This window comes from Zalophus californianus, chromosome X, assembly GCF_009762305.2.
Source record: "Zalophus californianus isolate mZalCal1 chromosome X, mZalCal1.pri.v2, whole genome shotgun sequence".
NCBI classification, from domain to species: Eukaryota; Metazoa; Chordata; class Mammalia; order Carnivora; family Otariidae; genus Zalophus; species Zalophus californianus.
This window is the reverse complement of record NC_045612.1, coordinates 78,681,819-78,693,996: the sequence shown is the minus strand read 5'-3', so window position 1 is coordinate 78,693,996 and position 12,178 is coordinate 78,681,819. Positions and strand designations below refer to the sequence as shown.

General features: G+C 43.0%; 1 protein-coding gene across 9 annotated transcripts in view; it reads right to left on the bottom strand.

Annotated features, from left to right (window-relative positions):
• ARHGEF9 (Cdc42 guanine nucleotide exchange factor 9) overlaps positions 1-12,178 on the bottom strand; it is a 234,645-nt gene that overhangs the window by 170,964 nt on the left and 51,503 nt on the right. The window lies entirely within an intron of this gene.

Genomic DNA, 12,178 nt, shown 5'->3' with positions numbered 1-12,178 from the left:
AAGAAACTGAAGAAACAAAAACTTATGATCTGGGAGTAAATAGTAAATTCTGCATAAAATAAATGCAAATAAAAGTTAAAAAAAAAGAATGTGGTTGTTTTCTCTACCCACTACTGACCCAGGAGAAGTTGGGGCTCTGCACCACCCTTATGCATCCTTCCACCCACAACTTAGATATACTTACTCTGGCCAAGTTGTTACCTCATTCCTAAGGAAAAAAAAATGTACTTTAATATTCAGTTATTTTAGGGTTTTTTTTTAAGATTTTATTTATTTATTTGACAGAGAGAGAAACACAGCAAGAGAGGGAACCCAAGCAGGGGCAGAGGGAGAGGGAGAAGCAGGCTTCCCGCGGAGCAGGGAGCCCGATGTGGGGCTCGATCCCAGGACCCTGGGATCACGACCTGAGCCGAAGGCAGACGCTTAACAACTGAGCCACCCAGGCACCCCTACTTTAGGTTTTCTAGGACATTATTCACAATCAAATCATTCCATAGTGGTTTGTTAAGTAAATTGGGGATGGAGGAGCAGGCTCAAGCTTTCTGCACTGATCAATGCCAATTTATCTTCTCCATTCTTCTCCATCTGCTTATTAGCTCAACATCTGAGGGCTCAGTTGTAAATTTTGTTTGCCTTGAAGAGCCTGCTATAACACATGCCATCTTGAGTATCCATTTTATTCCTGAGCTCACTGCCCTCTGAAGCCTGATTTCAGGGATAAAGGAAGGGAGAGCCAGAGCAAACTGATAAAGACCCACCAGATGGGGCCAGTGCCCTGTTGTGTCCATTTGAAAATTGGGACAGTAAGCTGGTCCTAAGGGTAGCATATGTTCTGGATCAGAGTATGACCCACAGGGATGTGTTGGGCATATGAGTGTGTACCATAGGTATGTTCAAATGTGTCTCCTGCGGGGAGGGTGGTTTGTCCAAGTAAATCCTTAAAAGTGTATTTCAGGGATAGGAGTGTATGTCCTGGGGGTAGGAGCATATCTGAATGTACATCTCAGCATGCCTTATGTGTATTTGGGTGTGCAGTTGTGCTTTATATGCATGCATATGTATCTGCACATATAAATTTGCATAAGCATGCATCATGTGTGTCTTTGTGTGTATACCCTGCCTGTAGAGAATATGCTCAAGTGTGAGTATACTCCATAGTTAACTGAATATATGTGCTCCAAGCATGTCAGTGTGAAAGTGTACTCCACATGTGTATCTCAAATATACCTCACAGAAAGAAAACTTCCAAACTGAACATGAAGGGCCATAAAATCTAGGGCCACCCTTCTGCATTTGGCAAGGCCTCTCATGCATCCCTGGATGATATATTTGAGTGGACACACCATAGGTCAAATAGATGTATCTGAATTGCCAATTAGTTCAATGCCAACCTAGCCAGAATTATCTAGTGGCACCTGCTGGTTTTATCTGCTGCTCACTAACTTTTATAACAAGACCTAGATAGAAGCAAAGTACAGAAGGCATCTTTAGAACAATCTCCTTGCCCAAGGCCACTTGGTATGGGTAGGTTGATAACAGCTAACTACATGCTAAGCTCTTCCTTGCACACCACTGCTTTTAAGAGGCAGCACTGATCTGAGTCAATATGAGCAATTCTCTGAGTTTCAATTTCTTTAGTCATAAAATGGGAAATAATCCTGGCCTTGCTCACCTCATAGAGTTGTGGAGAAAAGGCCAGTGTGGCAGGACTATACAATAGTCCTTATCTTCTCACCCTGCCCCCTGGAGCAATGAAAATTTTCCAAATAAAATAATGCAGACAAAGGTGAAGAGTGTTGATTTGTTCTAAGTAGGTCATTTGTCAGAAGCCTGCAATTTCTAACACAACTCTTAATCATATCATGAAAACCTAGTAATGCTCATCACAAATCCTAGCCAAGAAACTGGGGGCCAAGAATTGATTTTTAATTGCCAAGTGCCTAGATGGTTCTGGCTTGATGGACTTGAGAAGGCACTAAATAAAAACACAGTTAATTCTGGCTTTCTTCCAAGCTCCTCTTTTAGCTTTGCAGGAGACAGGGAGAGAGAACGCTAGTCTGCTATTCATAGCAATATGTGTGTGGCCTGGTGGGGGAGATGGAGCTGAGGGTAAATAAAAGAAAGCTTCCTATATATATATAAAAAAAATTCCAGCTTTCCACCAAAGACCCAAGACATGAGCCAGGTCATAGGACTTTTATACTTTCAAGGGAGGGAAGTAAAAAAAGAGTCCTTCATGCTGTGATGGAGAAATAAGGCAAAAAAACAACGGTATTTGTTCAAGGTCACCCAATGACTGAGTTCATATTTGCAGCCTCTCTTAATTCATGTGTCTTTCATTAACAAACCTTTATAAAGGGCTACTGAGTGTCAGTTCCCTTCATTATAGCAGTCACACAGAGATTTCTGCCCCAGAGAGTTCTCAGGGATTTTCAGCCCCAATTAACAGAAAAGAAAACTAACTCAGAGAGGCTGAGTACTTTGCCCAAGGTCACAGAGCTACAAAATGACAGATTACTAGTTCAGTGACCCTTTGCTTCCCATCACACCATACAGATTTCCCTCACTAACCTTGAAAGGCAAGAGCAGCTTGTAAGTCACGGGTCCAGGAACTCATATCTTTGCTAGGCAATGTTCTAGTTCCAGTACTACTACAAACATACTGTGTTTCCTTGGGCGAGTCCTTTCTCCTTCTGGGCCTAGTTTTCCAGCCTCCACAATGAGGGAATTAGATTGAGAACAGCTGCAATACCCCTTTTCTAGAAGGTATAGCTGTCTGGAATGACTTTAAATGGCACTATAACTTCCAGAGCTTGAGCCGAGATCAGTTATATGACAATAACTCTTTGAGCTTCATTTTTCTCATCTGTAAAATGATAATCCCTGCCCTTCCTATTTCACAGGGCCACAGAGAAGATCAAGTGAGATAATTTGTAAAACCCAATGATCAGTGTAAGACAATGTTCAAGAGGGACAGTCAAGAATCAAGTGAGGATCACTAGCCCCAGTTGCCTTTCTCTAAATCCAAGTACAGAAGGTGTCTATGTGCAGTGTCCCATAAATCTTCCTGAGCCCTCCTGTGCAGTTCAGCCTAGATTATTAAAGACAAGCACCTTGCTGGTTCCAAGTGCAAAGGAAATTAGTAAGTCCCTCCACTCCCTTTGGGCCCTAAGCACAAAACAGTCTCATAATTTGCCTTTGTTCTGAGCCCTCCCACTATACTAGGTCTACCACAGCCTCTCCTAGGGATGCCTGGCTCTCCCCTGCCCGCCTCTTTCCTAATACCAAAGCACCCACTACTGCCCAGCCCTCCTGCCAACCAGCAGGGTTCACAGAGGGAGGAGGAAAGAAGAGAGTGGGCGGAGGAGAGGCTGTGGGAGGTACAGCTAAAAGTAGCTGCTGTCTTTAGACACCACATTCTGAGGGGGTGGAGGGTGGGCTCTTAGCACATCCTTCCTGCAGGCAGCTGGGCATGGAGGTGCATGGCTCCCCCTCCTCTAATGAAGGCAGTCAGGCAGAGAGATCCGAGCTGCCAGAACTATTCCCAGAGCTGGCTATGGATATGCAGTGCTGGCCTCTTCTGGGCCCTGAGGGTAGATGGTTGCACAACACAGGGCTGCATCCAGGGCTCCCTCCCTCAGGAGAACTAATGTAGTCTGCAGGAGATTCTAGGATTCCTTGTCCCTCATCTCACTGCCTGGTACCCCAAGGGCTGCTGACAAGCCTGCTCCCCTCCGGGAGGTTATATAATACTACTGTTCTCCCAATTTCTCTGTCAGCTTGCTTTCTCCAGCCAGACTTGAGAGTGCATTCAGGTCTCTGATCCAGCCAAAGGAGCATTGAGCCAGCATCCTATAGCAGAGGTAGCAGGTTACAGAGGATAAAGGCCTGATTTGAAGAATCAGGATCCCAGGCCCATCACTGAAACCTTGGACAAGTCCCCTTTCCCTTAATTTTCTCACTTGTAAAATAGGAAATAGAAAAGGGAGAGGCATGCTGCAGATCTCCAAGGTATTCTTATCTCTGCCTGAACCCCCTCTCCCACCCAAAGTTGTCCTATCTTCCAAGCAGTCTGTCTGCACTGGGCAGAGTCATCCCCACTCTCCTAATCCCAATTCCCCTAATGACTAAGGTCTACACTGGCAACATGATTACCTGAAATTCTAGACTCTGTCCTCCACCTCATCCTAGGCCCATTTCAACCATACTAGTTCTGCTTTTTCCTGTTCCGTATAGAAGTTTCTGGTTCAAATTTCATTTGAGAACATGGATCTTCTATTGAGTCCACTCCTCATTTTAATGACTTGGAAACTGAGGCAAGTGGGGAAGGGCCTTGATCAAGTTCTGGCAACAAGGTAGGAACAGAGCCATGGCTTGCTTCCAGGGACCCCAAGGCCACTTCCAGTGTTTTTATTTCTTACTGAAGATCTGCCTTCCATACACTGTGTCTCTGCCATGGATGCATAACTTTCTCTCTCTGCTACCAACTCTTAACCTTGATGCTCAAAGACCAAATGGCCAATTTTTGTCAGGGGGAAACTAGCACAGAAGAATGGTAAGGGCAAGAAAGAACTTACCTTAAACACATCCCTCCCTTAATGTTTCCTTTTCCTCCAGGGTGGCCCTTTTCCCCTTTCTTTTAAGCTCCCTCCTGAGTTCTGCTCTATGTTAGTGGAACCTCTTCAATTCTGAGTCATGACCACATTCTGACCAGGGTCCACTCTGTAGGCTACACTGGAAGAACTGCAGAATGTGATATCAAGAGGTAGTTCTAGGTCAAGAACTACCACTTCCTGAACTGTGTGACCTTGAGTAAGTCACTTAATCTCTTTATGCCTCAGTTTCCTCAACTACTTCCAGGTTTTGGATGTAGCCAATGAAATAACTAGGGAACTTTATTTGTTAAAATTCTTATTAACAGTATTAGTATTAAGTAAATAAATGGCTACTTAAAATACCACAGGAAGGGGTCCTGGGCTGTCAAAACAGCCAGCCCCTTTCCTCCTTTCCCAGACCAATGAGACTGATATTTTATCTATAAGAGGCAGATCTCAATTATCCACGCAACATGTTTTTTTAATGACTGCTAAATCTCAAACTGGCATTCCACTGCCACTCAGCTCTCTGTAGGGCTCCCTTCCCTGCTGGGCAGCCACTGTGTGCTCAATGAATACAACCTATAGTTGAGTGTTTTAGAAGAAACCTAAGCCAAATATAATTAGGAAGGCAAGTCTATTACCCCCAAAATCACCTTATGCATTTCAAACCTGCTATAAGAGATCTGTGGATTACCTGCTGGTTTTGAATAATATTCTTAATCATTTTGATCATTTTTATTAATCATAAAGTAAGCACACATCATTAGAGCCAGAAGAAATCTCTGAAGCTATCTAATCCTCCTAATCTTATTTGCAGATGAGGAATCCAAATGTCAGAGGGGAGAAGTAATTTACCCAAGGTCACCCAGCAAATGAACAGAATCTTCCCCACTATTACAGCAAATGCACAGGGACTGACTCTTTTCCCTGAAGGGTTCAAACCATCTCACAGCTGATAAATTTAAATACAAATAGGTCCCCAGACCACTCACGCTCTAGGGTTGAGTCCTTTTTCAAAGGGGCACAAGCCCCTCAAATTCGTCAAGGCCCCCACAATCCTAGAATAAAATCTCACCATCTGCGAAGGCTGCCTGTTCACGTGTGTGATAAGCTAGATTCGGGCTGATCTGACATTTCCATTTAATGTAGCAGTCATCCTCATTCCTGGCTGAACATTCCTGTCACCTCATGGAGCTTTTAAAAAATATTGATGCCAGGGCCTCACTGGATCTCCCCCAAAGATTATGGGAATTGTTAGTTTTGTTAACTTCCCAGGTGATTCCAATGTGCAGCCAGGGCTGAGAACCACGGGTTAATAGAAACAATTCAGGCTGAGAAGTCATCAGAGAGGGAGACCAACCATAAGAGACTCTTAACTATAGGAAACAAACTGAGGGTTTCTGGAGGGGAGGTAGGTGGGGGGATGGGGTAATTGGGTGATGGGCATTAAGGATGGCATGTGATATGACAAGCACTGGGTGTTATATGCAACTGATGAATTATTGAACTCTACATTTGAAACTAATGATGTACTGTATTTGGCTAATAGAATTTAAATAATGTATATATATATATGTGTGTGTGTGTGTTTCTTTATATATTTAGGTATATATAGAAAGAAAGAAAGAAAAGAAAAAAGGAAAAAGAAAGAATTCAGCCAACCAAGGGGCGCCTGGGTGGCTTAGTCGGTTAAGCATCTGCCTTTGGCTCAGGTCATGATCTCAGGGTCCTGGGATCGAGCCCCGCATCGGGCTCCCTGCTCGGCAGGAAGCCTGCTTCTCCTTCTCCCACTCCCACTGCTTGTGTTCCCTCTCTCGCTGTCTCTCTCTCTGTCAAATAAATAAATAAAATCTTAAAAAAAAAAAGAATTCAGCCAACCAAGTGAAACATGCACAAAGATTTCTCTGAACTTTTTGAAAATCAAATATATTCTGTTTTAAAGCTACATCTATGGGGGCGCCTGGGTGGCTCAGTCCGGTAAGCGGCTGCCTTTGGCTCAAGTCATGATCCTAGGGTCCTGGGATCGAGTCCCACGTCTGGCTCCCTGCTCAGCGGAGAGCCTGCTTCTCCCTCTCCCTCTGCCTGCCACTCTGCCTACTTGTGCTCTCTATCTAACTGTCAAATAAATAAATAAAATCTTTAAAAAAAATAAAGCTACATCTATGATGTCTTGTTTTTCTAAAAAGGGGAAAAGAAAGTGATGGTACACAGAATTTACAGTTGTGGCACTGGCCCTCAGCAAATCCTGGACCCAATTAAGAAACATAGTTAAAAAGAAAAAAAGAAACATACAGTTTATGGGTATTAAAATAAAATAGGGAACTCTGGAGCCTGCAATAAGATTTACCAGGATTAAGACGCCAAGTGATTCATACTCCTTTTTCTGATGAGGTCATTGGCTTGGTAGATGATTACCATGAACCTAGCATACATCTTGATGTCTACAAAGCATACAACAAATCTATCATGCCACATTATCCTCATTAACACATTGGTAGAATAAATGACGGCAAAGTCCAGTGGATTCTGCACTAGCTGACCAGATATATACAAAAATTCATGGACTGTAACTCCAAGAAGGGGCTCTGGTGAAATTAACCCCATCATACTGAACATTTCTTTGAATCACCAATTTGGATGGTACTTATTCAGTTTCCAAATAATGAATGCTAGAAGAAACTGCTAATCTGTTTCATGGCATAAAGAAAAAGAAATTAGCCCACCCCCAAAGCATGAATAGACCAACCTAAGGAAATAAAGTTTAACTAATGCAATGCTAGAAGGGACTGCTGATTTGTTGCACAGCATAAAGAAAAAAATATTTAAAGCCCATAAAAAGCTAGAATGGACTAACCAAACAAAATAAAATTTAATGAATTTGGTTCAAAAAAGCCTCAAAGAACCAATTCCACAACAGAGTGCAAGACTGGACTAAACAGCAAAGCGTTTGAGCCTATAGTCCAAAAAGGTAGTACAATGGCCCTTAATGCTGACTGCACATTTTTGAATTACTTTGGGGAGCCTTAAATTTTTAATTTAGGAAAAAAAGCTGCCCGCGACCTATCTCACACCAATTAAATCAGAATTTCTCAGAGTGGGGACCTGGCTCAGATATTTAAAAATTCCCCAACTGATCTGAATGTTCAGGGAGGGTTGAGAACCAATAGAAGGCAATATTATTAGATATTTCACAGACAGATCAAAGTCACTTTGTACTTAATTCTGATCAAGTAGCACCTGGAGTGGCATAATCAGTTCTGGGCAGCACATTTTTAAAGAAATATAAAAAAATAAAAGTACTTCGAAAGGAAAGACAATTGTATGAAAACTGCAGTTCCTTCAAAACATTCTGTATTTTAAGCTTCAACAATTCACACTGCTTTTCTCCTTAAAGATCCCAAATACTGAGTTTTCATAAAACTAAAGGAAACTCTTTGATGTATATTCAAGATAAAAAGACATTTTATTGAATAAGGAATTCTGTGCAAAATTGCTATAAAAATGAAAAGTATGAAAAAGCACTAAAAATGTGAGTAAGCTGAGGAAGATAGTATGACTTCAGGAATGACTCACACACCTCCCTCTCCACCTGACCTCATTCAGCTTCACACTAGCTCGGAATGATCAACTCCGACTCTCCCCACTCTCCATTTGAAAGGCAGACCTATGTCCATCCAACCAATATCTCTGACCTTTACTTACCTCATCTGTAAAACAGGGAATAACAAACATCCTTACCCACTTCACAAGGTTGATGTGATGCACCAAATTAGAAAAGATGTGAAATTGCTTTGTAAATTCCACAAACCCATGCACTGACAAGGGATTACTAGTACTGTCATTACTGGATTGCATTCCAAGTCTTCTCTGTCCTCTAGGCACTTACCCCTTCATAGCTTTTCCACTTTATGCTTTGGTGCCAGGGTAAAGCATGCTTAACTAAAGTCTTGAGAGCTGGACTCACCTAATGACAGGAGACACTCTGGACAGATATCAGAAGAGCTAAGCTTTGATTCTTAGACTAAGGATTCTTAGAAAGCCAGAGCCTCAGTTGGCCTAGAACAAATTGCAGAACTAGAAATAAGAGCCAGAAAGTATAAAATTCCTCTCCTCCATCCCACTTCTTGGGGCAAAGCTACTGGGGCTGGATCCAGAAGCTTTGTGTGAGATCTTCTGAGAAGGCAGTTATTTGGGGAGAATAGGTTCAATTCCCAATTATGTCCTCGTCCAGAGCAAACACCCCACAGGCCAAAGGGAGCAGAGGCCAAGATAACAGACAAAGGCTAGGAGGACATGCTTTGGCCCATCCCTTCAACTGTGAGACTGTGCCTTCTGGTCATAGCCAGGTACTCTCAATCTGAGCCTCACCACAGGGCAGATTACCTTACCCACAGGCTCACTAGGATCTCTCAGCTCCCTAAAAACTTAACCACCCACACCTGTGTATGAGAATCAGCCAAGGCCCAAGACCTGTTCACCAGGCCCACAATCAAAATAGCCTTCCTAATTTGCCCAGCCTTCCCATTTGGAAACTACTCAGAGACCAATGACATAGAAACAAAATCCCCTAAATTCCACACTGCAGCCAGCATGAGCAGAGTTCCCTAAGCCACAAACAAAATTGGGACACACTACACAAGTAGCTGCTACAGGTTCTGACAAATAGGGGCTGTCTCAGTAAGGGAAAAGCACTGCTCAGTTTGTTCCCACCATACTATCCCTTCACCTCCTCTCTGCCTCAGCCAAAAGTCAGGGTAAAAAAAAAATATTTTTCAGGGTCTATAGACTTCCTTGCACTAAAGGTGGACTGTGAAATGACTCAGTTAATCTTAAGAAGGCATTTGGAAGAAAGGAGAAAAGAATTTGAACCCAGGAGCCTTCCAATAGTCCCCATGGCTGGAATGAGGCTAGACTCCATACGCCTTTCTGTGGATGTGTTTTCTGGCATTTGCAGGCAATGAGGATCTTGCTTTTTCTTTGTCCACTTCCCCAAAAGCATCTCTCCAAGTCCTGCTGGACTCCAGCTCCCTTTCTCTAGAGGCCTTTGTGCCTGGACCTTTAAAGGGTGGGCTCCAGAGCTCAGCAGGAGCTGAGTGAAGCAGGAGGTTGCTAGGATACTGGTTAAGGGCTGCTCATCAATCCCCTGGTGGGGAGCTGGGAGGGAAAATTTCTGAGCTGGAGTTTTTGTCCTTTCTAAGAGCAAAAGCTTATCCTCTACCCAAAGAGGTCAGAGAAGAGGAAAGGAAACTAGAAACTTAGTTGGGAAAAGTTGGGACAATCCGAGATGAAAAGCCCTCTTCTCTTCCTACTCCTCCTTCTTCCACCACCCACCCACTTAGAGCAGGAATGAGGGCAGGGTAGAGGAGGCTGAATCAGGGGGGAAAATAAATGGAGAAGGGAGAAGATGAAGATAAGAGGCAGGAGAGGGAAGAATAAAAAGTCAAATGCAGAGGGTTCCACTCCTCTGGGCTGCATTTTTCATTTTCTCCCACTCTTCTCTTTTTGCATATCCTCACAAGTCTGAAGGAGAAATGCCAAACCTTTAGGATTCACACAAGTAAAAAGTCATACTGCCAACTTTGGTTCTCTACTTCCCAAACTCCCTTTTAGCTGCTCTTGGGTGGCCTGCCATCTGGCTAGCAACATCCCCTTATTTGCCTAGAGATAAGTTAATTTGAAAAATGCTTACCCATTTTGCCAGCTAAATTACTGATGGAAGGGCTCAGTCAAGCAACCCCTTTAGCCTAAGGGGTTGTGGGGTGGGGGGGCATAGGAGTGGTAGGGGAAATACCCATCCATTCTGGCACCAGTCAAATTCTTACAGGCCCTAGCACAAGGAGGCCATTCAGAACTATGGAACACTCAATGCATGCCCTGCTATTTTTCCTCATTCCTAGCACAACCAACCCCCACCCACATTCAAGAGTGTGCACCCTCTCCCCTCCACACACACAGAAGGGTGTACATACACACCCACAAACATACTGCCACACACCCTACACACATACATTCCCAAAGGTTCTCTGCCAAGGGTCTGTCAGGCACCCAGAGGTGAAGGTTGTGGTATTTCATGACACTACTTTGCCACAAACCTGGCTCAAAGACTAACCTTAGAGAACCCTTCTCACCTTAAAGGGGAAAAAAAGCAAAAAGCATTCCACTGTTATAGTCCAGTTTTCTTCCCACACAGCTAGGTAAAAAATCTCTTAGGTAAAACTTAAGTTTCTCCAGATACCAGCAATCAGGTATTTCCTCCCCCACCCCATCACCCATTGATAAATATTTCATTTTCCTTTTCACTTGTTTTTCTAGTTCATCACCTTCTGATTTCAAGTGTCTATGGGCATCCAAAATCACCAAATGCAATAACTTGGAGGTCACCTAGTCCAACCATCTCCAAAAGCTAATGTTACAGGGAACCCCAAACACACTGAGAAAGAAAAAAAATTGTCCAATGTCAAATAATCTCTCAACAGAGAGAACCCAAGTCTGTAGCTGCCCAGCCTAGAGATTTTCCTGTCCAACGTGTCTCAAAACAAAGTGCCCAGCCAAAACATAAGCTTACTTTAGATAATACCACTGGAGCTAAGGGTATGTGGTGGGGTTGGGGAATCACAAGATTCTCTTTGCAAAGAAACAGGTTCAGTTCAGTTCAGCCCCTCTCCCAACAAAGGAACCAAAGAGTAAATAAGAATCTTCCCAGATTCCCAAGAATAAGCAAACTTCCCAGATCATGCTTATACCATGGTACCAACAGAACAATAATAAAAAAAAAAAAAAAAGCCTTTTACCCACACGGAGCCAAGAGCACACACCCTGAGCCTTAAAACCTCTTCTGACGCCATTAAATAATACTCTCTGGGGTCTGAGATCAGGACAATTTCAAGAACTCCCTTCACAGCCCCTTTCCCTTCATAATCATTTCCAAAGAGATTGAACAATAGGAAATGGAACTTGACAGCACAAGGCCAGCAGATTTGTACATCACACGTGAGCAGCCACCCCCATGGGTGTAGGGGGAACATGCATGTAGACTGTATGACCCTGATTCATTGCTACATGGGCCAGAAACAGCACTATTTCAAGTCAGGTAAATACAGAATGGAATACCTGCCAATCAGTGGGTGGAGGTAGGGGGAAAATAAGTATCATGCACATTGGCATCAGAGACCATTTTTTCTTGGCTTTTCCAAAAGCTTTCTCAGCAGAAAGAAAAATATAAAAATAATAGCAATAATGACAGCAACCACCACCACTACCATCTGATACAGAAATGCAAATATATGTCAAAACTGAATGTTGTTTCTAGCTCATGTTCCCCCCAGCTCTCAGCCCATTCCACCCAGACATTTTTTTGGGGGGAGGGAGTGCTCAGAACTCTTAATTTAGCATGATATATACTTTCATTTTGTTATGGAAATCTTTCAGTTAGAGACCTCTGATCTTTAAAGAACAAGAAAGCAAACAAAACCCACCACTCTATCATTAGCACTAGCAAGTTCTATTTAAAAATGTAGTTCAAGAACGTCAATGCAAATTAGATTATCCAAAAGAGGCATATATATACTATTATTCCCAAG